Source organism: Myxocyprinus asiaticus, chromosome 15 (assembly GCF_019703515.2).
Source record: "Myxocyprinus asiaticus isolate MX2 ecotype Aquarium Trade chromosome 15, UBuf_Myxa_2, whole genome shotgun sequence".
Lineage (NCBI taxonomy): Eukaryota > Metazoa > Chordata > Actinopteri > Cypriniformes > Catostomidae > Myxocyprinus > Myxocyprinus asiaticus.
The window spans coordinates 31,276,617-31,303,993 of NC_059358.1; the positions used below are offsets into that span (position 1 = coordinate 31,276,617).

The following is a 27,377-nucleotide window of genomic DNA, read 5'->3' on the forward strand; positions in this document are numbered from 1 at the left end:
ACCGAGGTACAATGAGAAAAAGATGAAGCACTTTGACCCTGTTCTGGTTGAATGCTTCAGGAGAAAAACTGCACATTTGTGGGAGGATCATCTCAAAGAAGGTGGTCAGGGTCAGATTCAACCCAAGAGTGGAACTTTCTTTTATGTATCGTAATGATATTCCACAGAAAAAAGAACTGCTCTTGGTATTATCAGTGAAGATGAAAAAGTTTAATAATAGAGATAAAGGTTACAGTGCGCAATTGAGGAGAACAATGATGAAACATGGTACAATGTAATATAATGCCATGAATCTCAGTAACCATTATTACAAATACCAGGAAATACTGCATAGTTCATAGCTGACCTGTTTAAGGATTACTGTAATACTTATATGAACTGTATAATTAGACACATTTTAAACAAATTTGGAAGAAAGTAAAAGTTAAAACATTAAGCGTTATTAACTTTTAAAGGAACTATCAAAAATGAAAATTCTGTAAATTACTTGTTCAGGATATGTTAGGCAGAATGTTAGCCTCAGTCACCATTCACTTTCATTGCATCTTTTTTTCCATACAATAAATGTGAATGTTGACTGAGGCCTTCATTCTGCCTAATATCTCCTTTTGTATTCCATGGAAGAAATAAAGTCATGTGGGTGTGGAACAACATGAGTAAATAATGACAGAATAAAAAATTTTGGGCAAACTATCCCTTTAATGCAGTACTTGTCTGGGCTGGCTGCCTTTGGAGAGGATGTCCAGTAAGTCTGCTGAGGAGAGGAAATAGCTAAAGGGAAAGCCATTCTCTTGGTGTCCAGATATTTGGCTAGTGCTTTCTCACAAACAGCAAGTCTAGAATAAGTAACAGGAAACGAGTTATCTGTCCTGAGATGTGTAACTATGCAGACCTCTTTAAACAAGTATTTAATTTTTAAGATTTATATTTTCAGTAAGATTTAACTTAAGATTTCACAGACCTCCCTTGCAGATCTTCAGTATCGGTAGAAGATTGGGCTTGTTGGTGGCAGTTAAACTTGCCACAATAATTTCTGTAATTTGTACTGTGCTATTTCATTTCTTTTCAGAGTTTCATCTTGATTTGCTTCATCAGAAATTAAATTGCGTTCCATGGACTTTTTCCAACCACTTTAATTAGTGTATTAGTCCCAGCCACCATCTTTTTTTCCATACATTGAAAGTGAATGGTGAATGAGTCAGTCATCCTCCATGTTCCACAGAAGATTCACGAGTAACTTGATGACAAAATTTTCATTTTTGGGTGAACTATATTTAGTTTATCTATCTTTAACATTTTGTTTACAACAAATTATGTGACAAAATCTGAAAGCAGAGACTTTGTGTTATCAAAAAAAAAAAGAAAAAAAAGAAAACTATATATACTGTACATTTGTCTAATTTTACAGTTTGTTCATAAATTCAGCAGGATTACGCATCATGATTGTGACACCAAACTTTGCGTTTCTTAAATTTAAGCAGATGGAGGGCAATACCTGGGGCCTATAAAATGAAAATGTGAAGACAGAAGCTAATAATAAAAGTGATATTTTGTATTATATTTAAAAGAAAATAGGTGTCAGGAGGGTGAGAACAGGACCCAAAAGCAGAGGTAACAGTTCAATCGTATTTATTAATCAACACAAAGTTCTCTTTTCAAACTAAGCAAGCCCAGGAAATGTTTCTCCCCTGACATGCAGGCAGAGACCGAGGAATCCTCCTCCACAGGAACTGGGCAACAATCACAGGTGAAGGCGATCAAGGGTGAAGGCAAAGGCAATCAAGGGTGAAGCAGAAGGTAACCACACTTCTGAAATAAACAGCAGCAAAGCTCCAACTACACATGAGAGCACAGTTAACACTTGACAGCAAACAATCACATTGAAACTCACAGTAACAATAACACTGATCCAGCCTCAGACATGACACACGAGGGGATTTAAATAAGGAGGGAAACAAACAAGGGTTAGGTGCCGCTGCTGAAGGTTGTAACGATCAGCGTTCCCATGGAAACAATCAGGGTTCCCATGGAAATGCTGATTTAGCATGCCAGTGGCACCTGAAACAGATGAGGGCAAAACGTAAACACGCTTTGACAAAAACAGACAAGGGACCGATGATGCCACAGTCCTCGTCAGACAAAACACACAACCTGGCAAGGTGCCAGGACCGTGATATCACTGGAGGGCGCATGGTGGCAACTCGCACGCTGTGGTAACCCACCACCAGACCCATGCGCCCACACAAAGCACGAACACGAAACACAAGACAGACAGGGGACGATAATGTCATGGTCCTCATCAGACAAAACCCAACCTGACAGATTGACAGGGCCATGACATCACCGGAGAGTGCATGGCGGTAACATAACCTAAATTATTCTGAAATGACTGAGTTGGAACTCCTTTCATTAGGTTCTTACTGACTTAAATTCAATCATCTCTTGGAATTTCTGAAGGCAAACAAAACCAGTTATATTTTCTTACACTCAAAAAATATATTTTAGCCTGTTTTTTAAGCTAAAGGATTGAAACATTTAGGAATGATGCATTTCTATTTCATAAAAAAAAAAAAAAAAAAAATGCATTTTGCATTTGCCCTTGATAATGTATTTATTTATTTATTCATAAGTATCCCAATTTCTTAATGAACAAATCTATGTTGCCTAGCCTTCTATATGACAACTCTTCAAATCCTGCCCATCTCCACGTACCACTCATGAAACGAGGGCACTCCAGCTGACTTCCATCCTCTAAGGATAACCTGTCTGCCTATCATAACACCGGCCAGGTTCTTCAATTCTTCATGTATTTACACCCTACATCAATGACCGCCCCATCACCTAAAATACAGTGTCTGAGACAAAATGAGATTTGAGTACCTAATACGTCACCCATAAAACTCTGGACCATCAACCAGAATTCTTGTATCTTAACACACCACCAAAAAACATGGGCTGTGTCCCCATCTTCTGATTGGCATCGCCAGCAGGTGGGTGTGTCTTTAAGACCCTGCCTATACAATCTAGAGGGGGTCCAACAGAATCTCTGTAAAATCTTAAATTGCTTAAGGCGCACCCTTGCATCTCTAGATGTAGACTTGATGTTTTTTAGAATCCTAGCCCACACACCCTCCTCCAATACCAAGTTTAGATCTTTCTCCCATAATCTCTTATATATAAGACTTATTAATACATAATTTTGGATTCTGCCATATGCTCGAGGCAACATTTAAATAAATGTCCAAATTAAACACTCTGGACACTTTTGTCCACACCGAGTGCAAAAACGAGATCACGGGGTGTAACCATACTTCTCTGATTAGTTTGATAGAAATGCTTTGCAATGGCGAAATAGGGGCAAGAACATCCTGTTTAAAACAAAATCAGGGAGGGGCTCTCTCAGGTGGAAGCAACCAATGACCCAAATGTCTGAGACTGAATGCGTAATAATAAAACAAAATCTTGGGTAGGCCTAGCCCACCATTTTCAATCAGCCTATGTAACTTATTGAAACGTAATCTGGGACGCTTACCATTCCAAGGACTCAAGATGGCGCCGAGTATGGCTGCTGCGTTGCGAGCTCCAACACAACATAGTAATGTTTTGTTTGTTTTGTTCACAATTCTTATGTTTTTTGTCTCGGATGTTGTCTGTCTTATTGTCTACGACAGACAAAACACTTTTGGACATTGGTTATTTTTCAGCACTGCACTTTATTACCCTTACTCTTATATCTCACACCAGACTGTCATAAATTATATTATTATTATATTATGTTCTCTCTTAACAACTGACTATCAACCGACAGCCTGAATGTCAATACAGTACAATACTGTACATTCTATATATATATATATATATATATATATATACACTTTTTTATATATTTTTTATTTTTATTGAATAATGTGTATCAATATAGTGCGTATTGTATACTGTACAGTGTATGTTATTATTTGTATACTGTTCAGTGTAATTATGTGTATATCAGATGTTTAAATTGTGTTGTGTTAATTTGATGTTGTTGTAAATTGGTATATGTCTCATCACTGTCACGACTGCTATGTTGAGCGGAACTGCACCCAAGAATTCACACACCATTGCACTTGTGTATATGGCTGTGTGACAATAAAGTGATTTGTTTTGTTTGATTTGAAGGACTTCGCTATGCTATCAAATTGCTTGAAATAAGAGAGGGGGACATCTATAGGGAGAGACTGAAGCAGGTAGTTTAATTTTGGAATACAATTCATTTTAATAACATTAACTTTCCCAATCATAGATAAATGTAATGAAGCCCACCTGTCCACATCGCTCGAAAATCTTTTTATTAAGGGGTCAAAATTAACTCTAACTAAATCAGACAAATTTGCTGGGAATAAAACACCCAAATACTTGATGCCCTGTTTGGGCCACTGGAAGATGCCCAGCTGGAAGGCTGCTACTGGACAGTATGCTGTCAGAGCCAAAGCTTCGGATTTAGCCCAACTGACTCTGTACCCCGAGAAATTAGAAAAGGAATTAATAATTTTGTGGAGGCAAGGCATAGATCTAATGGGGTTGGGTGCCCCTGTCCAGAGTAAAATAATCTGAAATTAATCCATTTCTTTGTACCGCCACTACCAGGTGTCTATAAATAACTTAATCCATCCAATAAAAGTATTCCCGAACCCATATATTTCCAAAATATTAAAAAGATAGTCCCATTCTACCATATCAAACGGCTTTTCGACATCAAGTGAAATGGCAGCGGAGTCTGATCATTCACCACTGACCACATGATATTGATGAAACGCCTAATGTTATCAGAAGATCTACTGCCCCAAATAAACACCACCTGATCTATAAGAGATGTCATAACTTTACTTAATCAGTTAGCCAAAATTTTTGACAATATTTTTACATCTAACTGGATCAGGGAAATTGGACGGTAACTCTTACACTTGCTTGGATCTTTGTCCTTTTTAAGAATCAGACTGATCCGGGCTTGTGTCATGGTTGGCGGAAGCTTTCCATTCTTTAATGATTCCATACAAACTTCTAACAAAAGTGGAGCCAGTTCTGAAGCATAAGATCTAAAAAATTCAGCGGCAAAGCCATCTGGCCCCAGAGACTTGCCTGTAGGCAAGGCCTTAATTACCTCATCAAGCTCCTCCAAGGTTATCTCAGAATCAAGAGAATTTTTTCGCTCAGTCGTCAGTTTAGGGAGTTCTAATGGATCCACGAAGTTTCTAATATCTTCATCAGTAGACGAAGACGTGGAACTGTAGAGATCAAGATAGAATTCTTTAAAATCATTATTAATATCAATGGCCGAGGTAAATATTTCACCACCAGCAGATTTCACTGAGGGAATGGTAGAAAAAGACTCTCTCTGCTTTATATATCTAACCAATAGCTTCCCTGCTTTGTCCCCCGACTCAAAGTATGACTGTCTTGCGCTGAATAGCCAAAACTCCACCTTCCATGACAAAATAGTATTATATCGGTATTTCAATCGAGTCAATTCTCTGAGGCCATCAGACAACATTTGGCACTTCAGCTCTGTCTCAGCATTTTTAATATTCCCTTCCAACTCCACAAGTTCTTGTGCTTTGGATTTTTTGATGAATGAGGCATACTGTATGATCTGGCCCCTAAGAATCGCCTTAAATGCCTCCCAAGCCACAACCACAGAGGATACTGTTGGTCTCCATATAAACATTTATTTCAGCCTTTAACTTTTGTTGGAATTCTGGATATTGCAAAAGGGATACATTAAAGTGCCAACTATATGATTTATTTTTCTCCGTCTGTGGCAACACCTCTAAACTCACCAGGGCGTGATCTGAGACTAAAAAGTTTCCAATTGAGCAATCAACGACAGAAGAAATGAGGGACTTAGATATAAATTAAAAAAAAAATCTATTCAAGAATAAATCTTATGGACTGATGAAAAAAAAATATAGTCCCTACCAGATGGGTTTAAAAGTATCCAAATATCTGTAAGATCAAGATTTGTACACATCCTGTGAAGCGTCAATGTTGCTCTAGGGCGCTTACACACTTTTGCTTCACTATGAAGGACTGAGTCCATCAATAGATTAAAGTCTCCTCCCAATATTATATCATGAGGGGTGCCAGCAGCTTCAAGATTTCTAAAAAAGCCCTGATCATCAGCGTTAGGTATGTAAATATTAGCCAAAATCAACCTTTGCCCCTGAATTTCTGCTAAAACAATGATGACTCTTCCTAATTTATCTTTAATCTGTTTGAGACATTTGAATTGTAGATGTTTACTTATCAGTATAATGACTCCCCTGCTCTTACTTGAGTCAGGACTAAAGAAAGCATGCCCACCCCATTTCTTCCCAAATTTTTCAGCTTCCTGCGGGAAAGATGCGTTTCTTGAAGAAACACTATATCATATTCCTTACGTTTAAGAACAGAAATAATCTTCCGTCTTTTAATGGGGTGCCCCAACCCATTCATATTCCACGTGGAGAGAGACAATCCTCTCATATTAACATTTGACATTTTGACATATTAGAGAAATTAGATTGTGTGTAAAAATACAATTATAAAGACCACATTCGACATTAGTGCAACAATAAACCCCCAACTTTCCCCAAAACAGAAAATACAGACACCCACGCACGACAGCGCCAACTTGCGTCCATCCCTCTAAACTCAATTAGTCCATGTACGCCTACGAGAGTCCCCGCAACAACTCTGCCGTCGGATTGCTCAAGTCCGGTGCTTCTATACAAACATTTGTAATACAGAATTACAGAACAGAAGATAATCTATAAAACAAACTCCAGCTCATAAGCAGAATAAACACAAAAAAACGTGTCAATTCATCCACTTAATTGTCTCGAAGGTGTGTGCCTTCGCAAAACAAGCACCAGCCGCTAGCACAAAAAGAAACAAAAAACGTGGTCAGTTTCCTCGGACAGTCGAGTGTATGTTCAGTGAGACAGGTCCACTAAGCGGCAAAATGAAAATCACCAAATGGCTTACTCACTCCAATGTCTTTATGTAGACCAATGCTTGCTGTGGGCATGTAAATATTTTACGGCCATCCTTAGAATCTATTCTCAGTTTGGCCGGAAACATCAGAGCAAAAGCAACCTTCCGTTGATGTAAGAGATTCTTGCATTCCTCGAATCATTCACGTTTCTCTCGTTGAATTCGCAAAGTCTGGGAAAAAGAAAATGCTGTGGTTCTTCCAAGAGAGCACTGCTTTACTCCTCGCCTTGCATAACACGAGATCTTTATCGGATGATCTCAGAAATTTGGCCAGAATTGGATCCCTCAGCCAATCTCCGAGCCGGATCCCCGTGAGCTCGCTCGATTTCCATCTTATGGCCTGCTATGTCAAGCAGTATGGGGAAGAGCTCGTCTGGGAATTTCACCATATCCCGGCTTTCTTCATGCTCAGGAATTCCAACAATTTGGACATTGTTTCACCGGCTACGATTCTCAAGGTCTTCCAATATTTCCAAAACGCGTTCTAAATCTCCCTTGGTCGCTAGAGGATTAGCAGCTAATTGCCTCTCCGATTACTCCAGATAATCGATCTGTCTCTTGACATCCGACAATCTTGTAACCAACTCAGAGAATTTCATCTCCATGGAAGTGATTGATCGACGTATTACAGCAAGATCCTCCAAATCTGCAACAACCTTCGTCAGCATTGTCGACACATTCATCAATTCACGCCGGATTTCTTTCAGTTCACCGTCCAAATTGAGTCCGGAGCTTTCAGCCTGCTGCTGAAGGGAATTAGCTTGAGCACGTAAGTGTCTTTTAATATCTCCAGAGCCCGAGGATTTAATTCTTTGACATATTGTCTTCTTCGAACAGTTAAGAATCAGGGTGTATCGAATCTCACTGGTTTATGACACAAATATTATTAAAACTAGCAAAGTGCGCAGAGCACGGCGATCACGTCCGCTCCTTGCATGGCGTTACGTGACTAACAATATGTGTGTTAACATGATTTCAGTGTGATAAAATTGCTTACTAACCTTTTCTGTGTAAAGTTGTAAATTGCTTATAACTTCATTGCCATGACGATGTCAACAAACTCTAAAATGACTGTAAAAATGATGATTTAAACAACTTTACAGCTCAAATAATACACAAGTTTTAACAGAAGAATTAATGTAAGTGATTTTATAAAATTATACGTTTCAAATTTCTGCCTTTAAACCCTTCAAAAATTGGCCCCAATCACTTCCATTATAAGTACCTCACTGTAACCTCCATTTTTGCTTTTTTTTTTTTTTTTAAGAAAAGGAAGGAATTTGTGGTAATCAACATTATGCCACAAATGCTGTTGATTGAGCTTAACTTGTATTGAACCCGGATTATTCCTTTAACTTACAATATTAACATAAATACTTATCTTTCTGATTCCTTTGTCTTCTAGACTGTCCTAAATGAAAAACATATACTTTAACCCTAAACATGGCATGCAGCACAATAGTAATCAGTGAATGTAAGATTAAATCAAGCGTACCTTAAAGTCAGAATCAATGGCCCTGAACTGATGTGCCTCCTCTGGCAGCTGGTGGCGAATATCTTCTGAGACCATGAAAATGCTCTCCAGATGAGGTCTTCTGCACCTCCAGCCAGAGCAATAGCACTGAGTCAGCCTGAGTCAGCTGGGCCTGTAGAGCCAACACCTGTCCATGGAAGAACTGTGCCTGCTTACTGTGCAGCAACACTTGCAGATGCACCTAAGAGAGAAACAGAGATGCATACCATAAACAGAGTCAACCGCTAACAGTCTGGACAGTCCCGCTAACAGTGGATAGTAGTTAACTTTATGATTTTGAGTTCCAAAACAAATCTAATTTATGATGTATACAATATAGCCAAAACTACTGTGTGTGGACAGCCACATCCATATATGCTTACTGAATATTTAATTTTAAATACTATTGGTGTTAATGGGCAGCAGTTCTCCCTAATTGCTTCCACTCCTCTGGAAAGGCTTTCCACTACATGTTGGAACCAGGCAGCAGGAATTTTTCTTTTTTCACTTTTCAAGAGAATCAATCTATGAATGGCTTGCTTGTTGTATCTGCATATAAAGTTGAAATAGGAGAAAGTATTTTAACAAAATAAAAATAAACACTTCATCAGGCTTAAGCTTAGCTCTGGTTATGAGATGTCAGATTTGTTAAAATTAACCTGAAAAGGGTTTTGGGTTTGGCTATACTCTGCACAGTGTCTGTTGTTTTTGTGCCCTTCTGTTCTCTTTGCTGTTTTCAGCCATGTGGGTGTGAGAGGGCCAGTTTTGCACAGACGGCAGACTCATTGTCAACAGTGATGTGTTTGGCTGGATTTGGCCCCTACATATGCAGTGTGATTACAAAGCCGGCAATGTGTGGTCTCTATAAATCAGATGTCTGAATACGGCTGGCTGACAATGAAAGATCGCTCTCCACCACACAGTGGGATGGTCGCAGAGAAAGTGATAAAGACCATGGCCACACCAAGCTTATTTTGCCAAGCAACAGCTTGTTAACATTTCTGATAAGCTGAGTAAATATGCTATCAGTATCAATGTTTACGCTTTGTTTTTAATGATAATCTGTCCAGCTAATTGCGTGTCATTTTTGAGATGTTTGTACCTGACTTTCCTCCAGACTCTCAATAACTTCGTCAGTGTATTTTAGCATAGGTGTTGTGGTGCTGTAATGTTCTTCATAAGAAAACTCCATCCGTGTCCACATCTGTGTAATTTCAGTCAAAAAATATATACTTATACTTTACTATATATTTCCAAAACATGTTTCAAAGTCAAAAGTGTGCTGGCAGAGATATGAGATTGAATCTTCTCAGTGGACATCTCTTTGACTGCTCTCCCTGCAACGAATGAGGCTGGTATTCATTCAGCCGACCGCCAGAGGGAGCCCTCTCCCGAATACTAACATTGAACTGTTTCTTCTATGGTGACTTCCTGTTTACACTATATAAATAGCCAAGCCTTCCATTGTTACTTTGCGAAGTATTGCCAGTTTCACTGCCTCACCAAGTGTTTTTCCCATTGCCTGTTTCATTGCCTTCTTGTTATGACCATTGTGCCTGCTTTATTGGATTACAGATTTTTGGATTACTGTTTTGCTCTGTTTGCCTGGTTGGACTGATTGCTTGATAACGACTACTTTGCCTGCTTCTACGATTACGTCTCTGCCCTGTGTTTTGGATTTGTTTGCTGCGCTTAATAAACTTCCTGTATATGGATTCTACCTTCGCCTCCATGTCGAGTCCCTCACAGAATACTTTGCCACCAATGAATCCAGCAGAAGTTTCTCAGCTTTAGGCTGCATTCGCTTACCAGGGCAAACTTCTCGCAAGTTACCAAGAGCAACTGAACAACCTAAGAGCTGCAAATGAGAGCCTCATCCACTACATCCGCTCTCTTCCATCCCCACAAGCTACACCGGTAAGATTTGCTCTTCCTGATAAGTTTGATGGTTCACCAGAGAATGTAAGGGGTTTCTATGTCAGTGTAGAATATATTTCTCCAACCAACAAGACTCATTCAGCCAGGATTCAAAGAAATGTGCATTTATGATGGCATTACCGGTAAAGCGTTAGACTTGGCTTCTGCAGTTTGGGAGACTGATAGGCAACTCCAAACATTTGATTACTTTACTTCCCAGATCCATGAAGTGTTTCAATACCCAGAGGGAGGTAAAGATGTCTCTGTCCAGCTGCTTCATTTACACCAGGGTTCATGTTCAGCAGCTGACTTTACCATACACTTCAGGACACTAGCAGCCCAAAGTGGATGGAATGATATCGCACTCAAGACTGTGTTCAGAGAGGGACTGAACCTCAATCTACAGGTCGAACTTGCATGCAAGGGTGAGGATTCAACGCTCACTGAATTCATTTTGTTGGCTGTAAAGATTGATAATTTGCTGCGTAACTCACCACGTTCTAAGATTAGCCCCAAGTCACAACTATCAGTCCATAGTCAAGTCCAGGCATGCCCCAAATCTCCTGAACCTATGCAGATCGCCTATACAAGAGTTTCTGTTGAAGAACGTGAACGTCATCATAAGTAGGGACTGTGTTACTACTGTGGTGAAAGGAGTCATCAAAACTCTGCATGCCCTCACAAAGGAAAGAAATATCAAAACTCAATAAAAGTGAGTACCAAGAATATTTCCTCTCCCATACACCAGTTTTTCTCTTTACATCGAACTCTCCTTTGATGATAAATTTAAATGTGTTTCTGCACTCGTCGACTCAGGGTCTGCAGTCAATTTGATTCACCAAGATCTTGTACAAGAACTCCATATCCCAACAGTACCTTGCATACCCACCATTAACATCACTGCTGTGGATAATGCACCCATAGGCACAGGCTTCACCAAACTGTTCCAGTGACACTACAAATTTGATTATTTCACACAGAAACCATATCTCTTTATGTCATCAACTCACCCAAGCATATTCTCATCCTGGGTCATCCATGGCTGGCTGTCCACGATTCCATCATCTCCTGGAACCAGGGTGAGTTAAAACAATGGTCAGACTATTGCCATTCAAATTGTCTTCATGTCACAGTTACCATGCCATGTTTTACCACTAGCAATGAAAGTCCTGAGATTCTAGCTCAAATAAAAATATCCCCAAAGAATATTCAGAATTTTCTGAAGTATTTAGTAAGATCAAGGCAGCTCAATTACCCCCTCATCGTCCATGGGACTGCGCTATTGTGTTACTGTCCAACATGGCACCTCCCAGGAGCAAAGCATATCCGTTATCAAGACCTGAAACCTTGGCTATGTAAACCTACGTCAAGGAGGCTCTAGCTTCAGGTTTTATTCATCCTTCCACCTCACCAGCTGCAGCAGGCTTTTTCTTTGTTGAGAAAAAAGATGGACGGCTCCATCCATGTATTGACAACCGAGGGCTGAACACTGTAACAATCAAATACTGGTACAAATACCCACTCCCTCTTGTTCCATCTGCCCTAGAACAATTACGTGAAGCACGTATCTACCCTAAACTTGATTTGAGAGGTGCTTACAATTTTATTCGTATGAGAGAAGGAGACGAGTGGAAAACCGTATTCATCACCACTAGGGGGCACTATGAGTACCAGGTGATGCCTTATGGCCTGGCCAACACACCAGCTGTGTTCCAATCATTTATTAACTAGATTTTCAGAGACCTCCTCAACAAGTGTGTCATCGCCTACATCGACGACATAATTATCTACTCGCAAAATAAAGCACAAAACATTAAAGATGTCAAGATGGTCCTTTCATGCCTACAGAAACATCAACTCTATGTGAAAGCAGAAAAATCGTGAAAGAGTTCCACACTACCCAGACAACATTCTTGGCGTATATAATCAGTCATAGGGGTGTCGAGATGGATAACTCCAAGATCCTGTCAGTCAAGGAATGGCCAAGACCCAATACTGTTAAGGAGCTACAACATTTTCTGGGCTTCGCAAACTTCTACAGGAGGTTTATTCGCAACTACAGTCTCATCTCTGCCCCTTTAACGTTATTGCTCAAAGGGAAACCATCCAAATTACCATGGAGTGACTCTGCTCAAAAGGCCTTCAAAACCCTCAAGACAAGTTTCATGACCGCCCCCATTCTCAAGCACCCCGATCCTAACCAACCGTTCATTGTGGAGGTGGATGCATCAGACTGCGGCATCTGGGCGGTTCTCTCTCAATGCCATGGTAACCCTGGAAAACTTTATCCATGTGCTTTTTTTTCACGTAAACGAACTACGATGTTGGAAACAAAGAGCTACTCTCCATGAAGGCTGTGTTAGAAGAGTGTCGCCACTGGCTTGAAGGATATGTCCATCCATTCCAAGTAATCACTGACCATAAAAACCTTGAATACATCAAGGGAGCAAAATAACTCCATCCAAGACAAGCTCGATGGTCACTCTTCTTCACAAGATTTCAATTCACATTCATCTACCGCCCTGGCAGTAAGAACTGCAAGGCTGATGCTCTTTCCCGTCGCTATGATCCTTCTCACAATATACCTCAAAATGTATCCATATTACCACCTTCAGTCATCATTGCACCCATAAGCTAGGACATCATGGAAGAAATCCAAAGAGCCCAACAGATAGACCCTGCACCACCAGAATGCCCCCCAACTAAACAGTATGTACCACGCACTCTACACCAGAGAACGATCCAATGGATCCATACCTCCCTCAGCACTGGACACCCTGGCATCCAGAGGACATAAGCCTGGAACTAACTCACTCTAGTGGCCTTCACTCCACCCCGGCATGTCTGAAAGCCCTCCCGTCCATACCGCTGTGAAGGCCCTCCCACACACATACATCAAGGGCTCTCCCATTCGAAATGCAGTGGGGGTCCTCCCGTGCAAATGCTGTGTGAGCTTACTCATGTTTATTTGTATGGTGGGCTCTCCCATTTGTACCACTGTGAGGTCCTTCCCATTTCAAATATAGTGAGGTCCCCCATTCGATTGCAGGATGGACTCGAGCGGCAGCCGAGCCCCACACATGTGGGATTAGCCCATTTGCTGCGCAGGCCCCTTCCGTCGAACTAATTGCATCTGGAGGGACACTTAAGGTTTGGTCCGGGCAGCTCGGGTTCTCCCACACCTGGGACAGACCGGCTCGATCGGGGGGGTGGCCCCCCTTGCTCTGGCATGGCAAAGCCCTCCAGTTGCAATTACAACAGCTCTCCACGAGAGCTCATTTCTATTACCCTGGAATTCGTTTAAAAAATGAATTACTACAGCTGCGAGGGGGTTTCTATTACAGCTGCTGAGAAAGTGACAGTAAATTTGGCATCTTCATCCAAATTCATCACTCTCTATTTTTTTAATCTTCTGGAAAGTCATTCAAACGTAATAGTGGATTTTTTCTTTTGGTCTTGGAGCAAATGGGTAAGTGAAAATTCTATATGCTGTGATCTCCTATTCACTCCCATTCACCGATGTCGAAGTTTACCCTGCAAACTTTTGCTTCCGTGTTTCAAAACCCAGAGTGAGAAAAAGGTCTATTGGATCAAAGATGTGAAGTTTTGGGAACAAGAGCAACATTTTAATCTATATTCTAGCTATATACTGTACATTCCCAAAATTGTTTTTAAATGTAAGAAACTGACAATTGTTGACTAAGGCTGTCAGCAGTGTTGGGTGTAGTAATGCATTACTAATTAATTAATTAATTACTGTAATTAAATTACTTTTTCTTTGAAAAAGTAAGGGATTACTCTTAATTTTTCTGTCATTTAATTACTGTTACTTCTGATGTAATTGCATTAAATACTGTATGGACTATAGAACAATTCTATATAAAACAATAGTGAATTTAAAATTGAAAATTAACTTCTGATGTTAAAATTTATGTTCCCTATCTGTCACTCACTCGAAGTTGTGTCGATGTAGTGACACTAGGGGTCACTCTTGGGAGCCCGAGACACCTCTGGTCTTTGATAAAAGGCCAATGAAAATTGGCAAGTGGTATTTGCATGCCACTCCCCAAGACATACGGGTATAAAAGGAGCTGGTATGCAACCACTCATTCAGATTTTCTCTTCGGAGCCGAACGGTCATGCTCATTGAGCTGAATTCTACTGTTCATTCACCTCTGCTGGATCTGACAGTGCATTTCAGCAGCTTCTCCCTCCTCTGCACTAGTGCACTGCAGAGAACGCCCCTGGGCGCTTCGGCAGAAAACAAGAGAGTATACTTTCTGAAAGAGCTTTTTTCCTCTAAAAGAGTATATATTTCTCAAAAAGAGCGGCACACAAAAAATCTTTTTAAAGATGCCTTTCTGATTGTGTGTTATTCCTGGTTGCGGTCGTTATCTCTCAACTTCGGATGGTCATGACCGCTGTCTTTCGTGTCTGGGCGCGACCCACACGGAGGCAGCGTTTGTGGATGGTTCATGTTCTCATTACGAGAACATGACCATGGCAACGTTGCGGTCGCCCCAATCGGGCTTCCAGATGAGTTCACCAGCTCGTCTCACGGCGAGTCTGGCTTCTTGTGCGGAGCCTGCGAAGATGATGAGCTCTTGAGCGCAGCATCGGAGAGCGGGCTTGTCCAGTCGGACACAGAAGCCTTAGCTGGGTTCCCCCCTCGGGGACGATTGCCCAGTCACAGGCCGATGCCGAAATGACGGACATGCTTTCCTGGGCGGCCGCGAGCATCGGGTTAGAGTGGAACCCTCCGCTCTCCCCCAAACCCTCGCGGCTTGATGATTGGTTCCTGGGCTCGCGGCGCCGCTCAAAGCAGCCACGCCCCCCTCCAGTGCCATTCTTCCCGGAAGTGCACGAGCAGCTGGCACCTTTTACTGCCCGGCCCCGATTCTGCAGTTCCCCCGCTCTCACTACCCTCAATGGCAGGGCGGCCAGGGGCTATACGGCGATTCCCCTGGCGGATAAGGCGCTCGCGGTGCACCTATGCCCGCAGAGCACCGCCAACTGGCGCGGATGCCCTAAGCTCCCATCCAAGCCCTGTAGGCTCACGTCGTCCCTGACGGCTAAAGCCTATAGCGCTGCTGGACAAGCCGCCTCTGCCCTGCACGCCATGGCTCTCCTGCAGGTCCACCAAGCCAAGGCATTGAAAGAACTGCACGAGGGTAGTTCCGCCACCGATTTGATGCAGGAACTGTGCTCGGCGACCGACCTCGCTCTCCAAGCAACGAAGGTCACGGCGCGGTCTCTCAGGCGGACGATGGCCACATTAGTGGTCCAGGAGCGCCACCTTTGGCTCAATCTGGTCGAGATGGGTGAGGCCAACAAGACACGGTTTCTTGCTGCCCCCATTTCCCAGGCTGGCCTATTCGGCGACACCGTCGAGGACTTTGCCCAGCAGTTCTCAGCGGTGAAGCAGCAGACGGAGGCGATCCGGCACATCCTGCCCCGTCACGGCTCAAGATCCCACACCCCGTCTACTCGTACCCACAGAGGTCGTCAAAGTGCCCCTGAGACGGGTGACCCAGTGTTGGGCATCATGTATTCAGATAGAAGACAAAGGCAGGCCTAGCACAGTCGTAAAACCTAACTCAGGCCCCCACATACCAAGTCGTAAATCTTACTGATAAAAACTGCACCAAAATCAAACAAAGGGAGTCCAAAACAGACTGCAAATCCCATGAAGCCCTGCTCACTAAAGGATCGAACTCTCAACTCCTATTGGATGAGGCACACAACAGAACATCCCTCAACCATGACATCATCAGGAGTAGAAATACCTCTGAAATGCTTCCGGGATTTGCTTCCAGCAACTTTGCTCGCCCTGTATAGATGCAGCTCATCACTGCTCGCAGGTGCAGTCTCGTGGCACAAGGAAGTAACGGCCGACTTGAAACTGTGGCCATACAATCTCCATCTCGCTGGACGAGTTGAGATTACTCTGTGTTCAACCGAACACTCTAACGGATCCGAAGGAGACCGCCGAACAAGCCGCATCTTCATCCGTTTGCCTGCAGAAGTGAAGAGATTAAAGATTTCTCTTCCATCAAGTCGACGTTTCTGATTTCTCTGCCAGCCCACTGAGAATCAGCAGCCATACCGCCCACCGACAGAGTGAGGAAACGGCCTCCCGTCATCACCCAAGCCTCGAGGAACCGACTCTTGAGTTAAAGGACGGATGAACACACATTCCACCTGCACCCTCATGCGATTCAAGTAAGAGGTTTACGTCTGGGCAGAGATAGAATATTATAGTGTGTTATTCTTGTGTTTCAAGGTTTTTGCTTGTACAGTTTACGGACCGCCATGTCCGCTCATTATTAATACTCAGGGTATTAATTATCACAAATTTTACTTGCTGTATTGTGGTCCAACCAAATTGGACTGTTGTGCATTTTCGCCATTGCGGGTGAGACCAGCAAACTGAGTTTATCCATTAAAGAATCAAAGAATGCGGGACTGTTTACGAGCCGTCCACCGCGGCTCTGAGTGATAAACTAACAGCTGCTTTCTCTCCTACGATCGCGAAATTGGCTTTGGGGCCGTCACTTAATTCTCTCTCTCTCGTACTAACCACACACACACGCACGCACGCACGCACGCACGCACGCACGCGCGCGACCCCTCACAAACATTCTGGCACACATTTTTGGCTCGTAGATAGCTTCGTGATAAAGCTCAACTTTGTCCCTAAGCTATCGTACCTGCGGATACACGCGGTAACTGGTAGACACCATTGACTGGTTTCTCTCCGCCCACATTCGCGGCCATATTCCCTGGCCGGAAGTCTCGCATGACATACTCTCCATGAGAGTCACGTCCGCCATTTTGTGCGCGTCCCTCCTTACACACACACACACACACACACACACACACACACACCCCCCCTCACGTGTTATGGGATTATTTTGATTTCCATATCTAATCATATTACTGTTTAGTTTGTAGTTGTAAATCGGAAGTGTATTGACTGCATTGTATTAATTATTAATTGATATTACTGCATAAATAAACTTTGTTTATATTACAAAGAGAAGTGTTTTGGTTTGTTTTGCATACGCCTGTGTCATGCTGACGGGATGTCAGTGCTCGGATTCAAGCCTCCATTCATTGTTTTTTCCTGAAAATCGATATTCTTCGGATGTCGATTTTCCTAAGAAAACAATCTAATATTGAGACTGTTATACTATCTGGTTATTAGACCCTGATTCCAGGGTGGTGCCCCATCAATGTTAATCCTTATTAATATTCTGTTGATTTTTGATAATTGATAATTATCTTTGATGATTGTTGAATTTGAATGATCAATAAGCTAGTGTTAATTTTAATTAATGTTTCATCGATGTTAACAATTAACGATTATCTTTGATAATTGTTGATTTAAAGGATTAGAAAAGCTAATACTGATTCTCATCAATGTTCTATTGATTTTAATAATTATCTTTGATAATTATTAATTATTGCTAATAATCAAACTTGCTCCTAAACATAGCGCACTACATTTACTGGAGCCCCATATGAGGTTTTAATAAGTTAGATTCAATTAATTAATTTAAATATTAATTAATAACTAAAGAAATAATTATTAATTACTTCTGATAGTAACACTGATCGAAACAACCAGTAAAGCCCTACACCAGGGTCGAAGGAACCCACTCACCTGGAGCTGGTAAGAGGACCACTCCATCCCCGGTGAAGGGCCGGGCGGAAAATCTTTTGTTGCCTTTTGATTTCGCCGCATGCTCAAGTGGCTGCGGTACCCAACAGTTCAGCAAAAGAGCAGTTTCCTTCCTCCCTGGGTCACATACCCAGTGTGCACGGTCGTCATCACGACCGCCGTCCATGGGTTTTTTCTTGCAGGATTGGCGCTCCAGCGGTGGTCTTTCCGCCCCTGAGTGCCCTGCTGTGGCACACAGCCGCTCCCGATGTGGCAGTCTCCACAGGTTATGAGGACAGGCCTCTTCCTCCCCCGTCCCAGGCTGTTCCGGGGGTGGTCACAAGGAGCCAGGTAAGTATTTCGATGTCCCTAGACTCAGCACGGCCACGACGTGGTGTGGCACCTCGAGCTCCACCCCGCCGTGAGGCCCCACCTGCCAGTATGTCCGACAACGCTGTCCCCTTGTTCCCCCTTGCGCGGAACTTGGACGCATGGCTTGCGCTTTCCAATCCATCGCGATGGCTGATCCGGACCGTCTGATTCGGCTACGCGATTCAGTTTGCCAGGCGCCCGCCCAGGTTCAGCGGTATTCACTTCACCTTGGTGAAGAGCGAAAACGCTGCTACCTTGCACGTGGAGATTTCTACCCTCCTACGGAAGGGCGCGATAGAACCTGTCCCTCCAGCTGAGATGAAGAAGGGGTTTTACAGCCCCTACTTCATCGTACCGAAAAAAGGCGGTGGGTTGCGGCCAATCTTGGACCTGCGAGTACTGAACCGGGCCTTACACAGATTCTCATTCAAGATGCTGATGCAAAAACGCATTCTGGCGAATGTCCGGCATCAAGATAGATTCGTGGCGGTAGACCTGAAGAATGCATACTTCCACGTCTCGATCCTTCCTCGACACAGACCCTTCCTGCGGTTTGCATTTGAGGGTCAGGCGTATCAGTACAAAGTCCTCCCTTTCGGCCTGTCCCTGTCTCCTCGCATCTTCACGAAGGTCATGGGCACAGGTGGACCTGTTCGCCTCCCAAGAATCCTCCCACTGCCCGCTCTGGTATGCCCTCACCGAAGCTCCCCTCGGCATAGATGCGCTGGCACACAACAGACCCTGTGCAAGGTCAGGGAGGACGAGGAGTAGGTCGTCCTGGTAGCACCCTACTAGCCCACCCAGACATGGTTCTCGGACCTCATGCTCCTCGCGACAGCCCCCCCCCCAGCGAATTCCCCTGAGGAAGGACCTTCTTTCTCCGGGACGGGGCACCCTCTGGCAGCCACGACCAGACCTCTGGAATCTCCATGTCTGGCCCCTGGACGGGACGCGGAAGACCTAAGCGGTCTACCACCCATGGTGGTAGACACGATCACTCAGGCTAGGGCCCCCTCTATGAGGTGCCTGTATGCCTTTAAGTGGCGTCTGTTCGCTAAGTGGTGTTCTTCCTGACGGGAAAACCCCAAGAGCTGCGCAGATGGATCAGTGCTTTCCTTCCTGCAGGAGAGGTTGGAAGGGAGGCTGCCGCCATAGCAGCACACCACGACGCAGTCGACGGTAAGTCCTTAGGGAAACAACCTCTGGGTGGAACCGGTTTCATCCCAGGTAGTGGCACGCAATACAAGCGGATAAGCCCAGGATAGCCAGCTGGGTGTATCGCTTGCACATAGTGCCTTCCACCTCCTTTTGAGCTGAAGATTTGCGCCATTAATTCCCAGTAGTGTTCACAAGTTTTGTTCCCTGGTTGACTTCCTCCAAGCCCTGTGGCAGTTGAGTTTTCGGAGAGACTCGCTGCTGGCCCAGTGCACGTGCTAACTAAGAGTCCTGTTCTGGGGTAGGTGCTCTGCATGTGGCGGTTCCCTGTAAGGCTAACCCTATGCGATATATATCTTCTGCTAATACGTTTCCCTGCTGGCAAACTGCGTCTTCCTTGGGCAGAGCCCCTCTGCCCCAGTCTCTATGTTTGTAGTAACTCCTCCCCCATTGGGTAGGATCTACCTTGAAGACTCTCCACATGGTTGGAAAGACCATGTGATGTATTCTTCCACTTAAATACCCCCCCCCCTGGGCGAGGTGTGGTCTCCGCATTGTCTTCCACTTGGGAGGGACACCCCCCGACTAGACCTGGCGGCCCAGTCGGATAATTCCACTTCTTTTTTAGGGAGTGGAAAAAAGAGAAGGGGAAAAGAGGCCACGACTGGGCTAGCCTGACTCTATCTTTTGGGTAGTCCACTTGTCCCCAAAGGACCGTTCGACACTTATAACTATGTTGGGGGAGGTTACGTGTCGACCTGGTGTGCTGGCTATGAGGCACACAGTAGTCTGCCCATGGCACACCGCCAGTTCACGTAACACAGTTCAGCCAATTGTGGCGTTTCGTATAGGGACCCCTAGTGTCACTACATTGACACAATGTCGAGTGAGTGACAGATAGGGAACGTCATGGTTACTTGTGTAACCTCCGTTCCCTGATGGAGGGAACGAGACATTGTGTCCCTCCTGCCACAACGCTGAACTACCTGCTGAAATGGCCGGACCTTATATCGGATCCTCAGCATAAAACCTGAATGAGTGGTTGCATACCAGCTCCTTTTATACCTGTATGTCTTGGGGAGTGGCATGCAAATACCACTCGCCAATTTTCATTGGCCTTTAATCAAAGACCAGAGGTGTCTGGGGCTCCCAAGAGTGACCCCTAGTGTCACTACATCGACACAACATCTCGTCCCCTCCATCAGGGAATGGAGGTTACACAAGTAACCATGACGTTTTTTAATTTAACGCTGCCCCTTGAATTCTTTGGCCAGTTCAAGAATAATTTATTTGATTTTATATGATTTATTTGAAAGACATGAAAGTATACTTTTAATTCTATCCTTGTATTTTTTTATCTGGTCAAGGTTGATATGGGTTTTAAAAAGTAATTAGTAATAAGTAATGCAATTACCTTTCAGACAGAGTAATTAGTACAGTAATCTAACTGTAGTTATTAGTAGTTAGTAATTAATTAGTTTTTAGAGTAACTTAACCATCACTGGCTGTCAGTCCTTTTGTGTTCCATAGAAGAAAGAAACTCATATGGGTTTGGAATGAAATGAGGGTGAGTAAATGATGATGGAATTTTCATTTTCGGGTGCACGAACACTTCAACTGATATAGGAGAAACCTAAACATATATTACAAGTCACAATACATGTGTCATACCTGTTGAATGAGGAGGTTGCAGAGCTCTTGCAGCAGCACGACAATGCGAGCAGGAGAACGATAGAATGAACAGTGTCCAGACCAGAAATATAAAATGAAAAACTTGTGGGATGAGTGTATGGAGGGATCAGAACTCATGCTCTTCGGGTTGAAACAGCACTGATCTGAGAGGTTGAAGGTGAAGCTCTGGCCTCCTGCAAAGCTTTGGGAGAAACAATTGCTACATGGGGAATATTTTATGGTTACCAATATCTGGGAAGATTCTTAAGAGAGATTTTCTTAAGAGAGAATCTTAAGAAAGACTTAGTAAGAAACAGTAAAGTACAGTAGAAAATCAACTGAATAAATCAAATGAAAGTTGGAACATTGTATAACACTATGCCTTACCGTCAAAAACATTCTCTGTCAAAGCTTTGAACGGTGGGAAATAACTGCTGTCTATTATTTCAAGAATCCTACTCATTTTCTGAACACCAGGATTCTGAAGCTGAGATTAACAAAGATTTAGCACATTACCAATCATTTATGGATCATGTGCGTCCAGCTGATGACTGTGGACTCAACTGCATGTATCACGGCTCTATTGTGACAAAAAAAAAAAAAAAAAAAAAAAAAACAATATTGTTGTTTCAGTCAAAACAAAGAAACATGATGCTTTTTACACTTACCCAGAGGTTTTATTAAGTAAAATTACAAGACCAAAAAAAATGAAAAAATAAAACTTATTTATACTTTCATGATGCTTTAAAAGGTAGGCTCTAGTTCCCCCCAAATTGAAAATGTTGTCATTAATTCATAGAAAATATATGATTTTCTCTTTTCTACTGAGAAGGAAAGGAGCACACGAGTCTAACCTTGGTCACTGTTCACGTTCACTACATGGAAAAGAGCAGCATCAACATTCTGCTAAACTTCTTTTGTGTTTGATGAAAGAGAGAATATTATACAGGTTTGGAATGACATGAGAGTGTAAAAATGATGACAGAATTTTCATTTTTGGGTGAACAATCCCTTTAATGTTTGAGGCCAAAACCAAGATGTTATTATCAAGCACTTCTTTAAAAGGTAAGTATCCATATTATCGCAAATAAAGAAATAAAGAAATTTTGTCATACAGTGTGATGGATGCCTCTTGACAGTGCTCTATCCACTCTTGGATGGCAGGAATGGGAAGGACAGTTTTCCTGTAAAACTGTCCCGTCACCTTGGACACCTTGCTTTGCAAATTCTCATTGTGTTGTGTCACATCCTGCAATATTGTATTAGGCCACATCAGGTGATTCTTCTTGTTTGACAGAAGTGGCAAACAGACACTGATGCAAAATAATGACAAATTCAACAGGCATTTAGGGCTTTGTGTTTAGAAGAACATAAATTATACATTCAAGTCCAAGAAAAAACATTTGATGGTGAGAGTTCTCGCTTACATTTTCTATACTTGTGAATTGATTCACTTTTTTGACAGCCTAATAAACAGTCGTGTTCTTGAGAGTCTAAAAGTGTTAATTACCTTCTCCATGGTGTCTGACAGCTGTGGCAGAAAGGTGGGTGAAAGCACCCCAAAGAGTACAGAATTCCTGCAGTTTCCTGGGAGGACGGGGACATTTTCTTTCCTAAGAATGTAAACTTCCATGTGTTTAGAAAGAGGACATGCCTAAAGTACACAAATAAAACAATGGGTGACATTCGCTGTAAGAAGTAGCACCACATTAAATCACTGAACCTGTGATATCTGATTTTGAATGCACTAAATATACTGTATTTCAGACACAGAGATGTAAACACAAGACCTATTTGCTTATATTACCTCTGTAGAAACAGAAAGACCACTGGACGTAGTCAAACTGAAAAATAACAATCTAATACGTGTTTTGACTTTGAGCATCCGGCATAGTCTCTCGCCTAAAAATTACATCCTGAGGTCTTCAGAAAAAGGAGATTCAGAAAGTATTTTCTAAAGCACGTGTAAAACGATGAACGTCATGTGTTTACATATTACGTGTTCTGTTCTCAGCACGCGCTGAAGCGATTTAATTCAGAAAAAGTGCTGAAAGGGGGCGGTACAGTGTACAGTTGGTTTGGTTACCACCCCACAGTGTGCAAAAACAACCAAAGCAGCACTTAAGTCACTGAGTCCACATTGCATATTAGGGAGAGAGAGAGAAAGCGGTAAGGGTGCGTGCACCTGAACTAGATTATGTTTAACACCTGTCTCTAATTCCAGTGAGCATGGGGAGAGCGCCATATAAACAGCCACGCCACCAGCAGAGAGAGAGAGAGAGAGCGAGAGAGGAGAGAGAGAGAGAGAGAGAGAGAGAGACACACACACACACACACACACACACACACACACACACACACACACATATATATATATATATATATATATATATATATATAAGGAAGGCCACGGTGCTCCTGAAGCTGTTGCGTTTAATCTGTTGTATCTAAGTACCTACGTGCCTGTGAAGCTAATGTGTTTAAAAGTGTACATGCCTGTGAAGCTGCGAGTTTGTAAAGTTGTGAAGCATTGAAGTGGCCGATTAAAAGTCTTCCCTGAGCCTGGAAAACCTGCTTCCCTGTGTTCTCCTTCCCTTCCCCTGTGAAGTTGGAAGTTATATATATATATATATATATATATTAATTTTTTTTTTTATTTTTTATCAAGAGGAAGAATGCCACTAAATTATTTAATTCATTTAATTTATTAAAAAGCTTTGGAATGACCTGACTTACAACGAATGTATTTTTTTCTTTACTCCTTTTCATTTCCATCCTTTTTCATCATGTTGATGTCTGTTAGTTGAGATGTTTTGGTGTCTTGTTTGTTGAATATTTGTTAGTTTTGCAATAAAAATCTCACTAGACATAGACATGTCAACATCATCGACAAAAATTGTCCACTGGACAGAGTAGACTACATAGGAAAAAAGAATGACTAAGTATGCTATGTAGCTTATCATAATTGGATGTACTTGCATCAGAGGTAAGATAAACTTCTTTCAAAATGAGAACACATTAGGCTATTTTGAGAGCCGTTAAGACGCGTTCTTATGCTAAGAAAAAAAAAACAACAACAACAACAACAACAAATCTAGACGCAGCAGCCGAACACATTTAACAGAAAGCAGGTGTCTCGAGATGCGCGTTTAAAAGTTGATGTTCGTTTTGTTTTTTACCTGACACGTCTAAAAAACGCTCATGCGCGAGACGCTGGAAAACACAAAACGTGTTCTGTGTGAACGGCCCTTAACACACTTCACATTTCCCACAAATGAGGATTACATGTTTACAAACTTAGAACTGATTTTGCGAGATTCTTAAAAATTCAAATTAACTTTTCTTTTTTTTTTTTATTAAAATCGTAACCTTCTTTAAAAATTAAAGTTCTACAATTTCTATTGTTATATTATCCTATTAAAATGGTAACACGAAGAATTAATTACGACTCACACACTTCTACAGAATGATCGCTTAGAGGGTCTCTGTTGACTTTCACGTGAGTGCACCAATAATGCCCTCTAGGGGCCTGGACTATTGAAACACTAATGAACGCGACTGCTGCTGCTGTCAATACGACGTGCTTTGCCTGACTCGATGAGCAACGTTGGGTTCTTACAATTCGTTACCTAATGATTAGTAGTTTATCATAGCTTTAACTAAATCTATGGTACATATTTTAGCTTGAGTCAATACAGAATGGAACCTATTACCAGGGTTGAGAGGGTTACTTGTGATTATAGAATACATGCTGTAAAATGTAATTTGTAACGTATTCCGTTAGATTACTCAAGGTCAGTAACGTATTCTAAATACTTTGGATTACTTCTTCAGCACTGGTAGATTTTTTCACTTGTTTTGACTATAAAAACTCTGCCAGTATAGTAAGACAAAATACACATGTTAAAAATACATTCTCTGAAAAACCTAAATATCTTATGCAGTGTTGTTTCTAAAACAAGATAAAGCAAATTGATCTTGTTTTAAGGATTTTTAGATATTTTTACAGGAAAACAATTCAAAAATTATTATCAAGAATAAGATTTTTGCCCTAATATCAAAGGTCTTACTAGAAAAATTAAATTATGGTCCAACGTGAATTATCTTGATAAAAAAATATGATCGTGCCTGGTAACATGTGCATGTAAAATGGCTAGAAATAGCATTTTAGCTTAGCGTAAAGCTGACAGTTTACACAAGGTTTATTTCTATTTCTTCTGCTCCAAACTCACTTCTCTGTCTGCTGGTATGAATGTAACACTTCATAAGAAAGTGTTTCACCGCTGTTCAAATGCACTTTGGATCGCATCATTTATATGTATAAATGTTTTCCATCTGAAAGGATTAAATATTAAATGAAACAAATGACAATAAAATGCAAAGTAATCTCTTCAGTAATCAAAATACTTTCTGAATGTAACTGTATTCTAATTACCAGTGATTTAAATTGTAACTGTAGTGGAATACAGTTACTTATATTTTGTATTTTAAATACGTAATCCCATTACATATATTTCATTACTCCCCAACCCTGCCTATTACATAAAACAGGGGTACTCAATTAAAGTTCTAAGAGGTCCGGTCTCTACATTTCCTTCCCAGCAAAGGTCCGAATAATAATACATTGCTTATAGCTATGAAATTATATCATATATATTTTTGAATCGTTTTTATTACTTGCCACATTGGCAGCAATAGTACTTTGTAAAAAATAAATAAAATAACAAATAATAATAATTCCAAAAGTAATTCCTAAACAGTCAAAATAATCTCTTCAAAACTGGGCAGGGATGAGGACATTGGGGGCCCAGAGACAGCCAAAGTAATGGGGTCTTCTACCAAAAGATGAAAATATTTCATCAAGACTTCATCAGTCGAGGGCACTTGAATATGAATATTAAAAGATAAGATCAACAGTTCATTTTGAAACTGAATGACAGCAGTCCAGTTTTTGTATTTAAATATTTTTACATTCAAAATATATGGGACATAGGAGGCCTTTTGACAGATAAAAACACTGTATGGAGGTTATGGGGTGCATGCTCATTTTAATGTGGTTCGCTCTCGGTGGGGCGTTTGGTGAGTTGTGCATGGATGCCGCGGTGGATGGCGTGAAGCCTCCACACACGCTATATCTCTGCAGTAACGCGCTCAACTAGCCACGTGATAAGATGTGCGGGTTGACGGTCTCAGACACGGAGGCAACTGAGATTCGTCCTCCACCACCCAGGTTGAGGTGAGTCACTACGCCACCATGAGGACTTAGAGTGCATTGGAAATTGGGCATTCCAAATTGGGGAGAAAAAGGGGAGATTAAAAAAAAGGAGTTTATTTGGTAAATGTGTTTCCATCAGAGTTTATGTGCATTTCTTCTTATCGAATAAAACATTTATCCACCTCAAGCAAGCGTATAATTTATTACGCTCATTTTGGAGATTGGATGGAGTTTCCTTCCAGCAGTTTTTATGCAATATCCCAAAATGCGCATAAAAAAACGTTGATAGAAACATAGCTAATGTTTGCGGTGAGTGTTCTGCAACTTCATGCCGAAGCACATCAGCCACTAAAAGTCACTTGCTCCTGGTGTTAACATTCTGGGAAACCATGGGAATGTCATTTGAATGGGACATAATGTGAAATCTGGCCACATGCGGCCCTCCTATGAGTACTCCTGCGGTGTTATGCAAGCTTCATAAAAGAACAAATTTGTTATCCTCCACCCGAGGGCATCTGTTGATGGACATGTCCTCCTGGGGGTCGAGAGGAAGTAACCATTCAACAGCCGTTGCTTATCTTGCTTTACTTGTTTTAAGTGTTCCTCACTTGAGATATGACAGATTTAAGTGCTCTACTTGGATGGTAATAAACGCCCTTTTTATTTATCTACACAGTGAGTTACAACATATTCCATCCTTAACTGAGCCGATTGCCTGGTGTTTAGGATGGTATCTGTATAATATAGCCTACTGGAACATAGCATTCACTAACATAATGAATCATGTCACACTTAAATCCATAGGTCAGCAAATATTAGTCTTTGTGTATAGGGAGAAAGTGGGGAACAGGGATTTAGAC

At 41.9% G+C, this 27,377-nt stretch overlaps 1 pseudogene; it reads right to left on the bottom strand.

Moving 5' to 3' along the window:
• LOC127452675 (dynein axonemal heavy chain 11-like) overlaps positions 1-27,377 on the bottom strand; it is a 181,541-nt pseudogene that overhangs the window by 91,668 nt on the left and 62,496 nt on the right.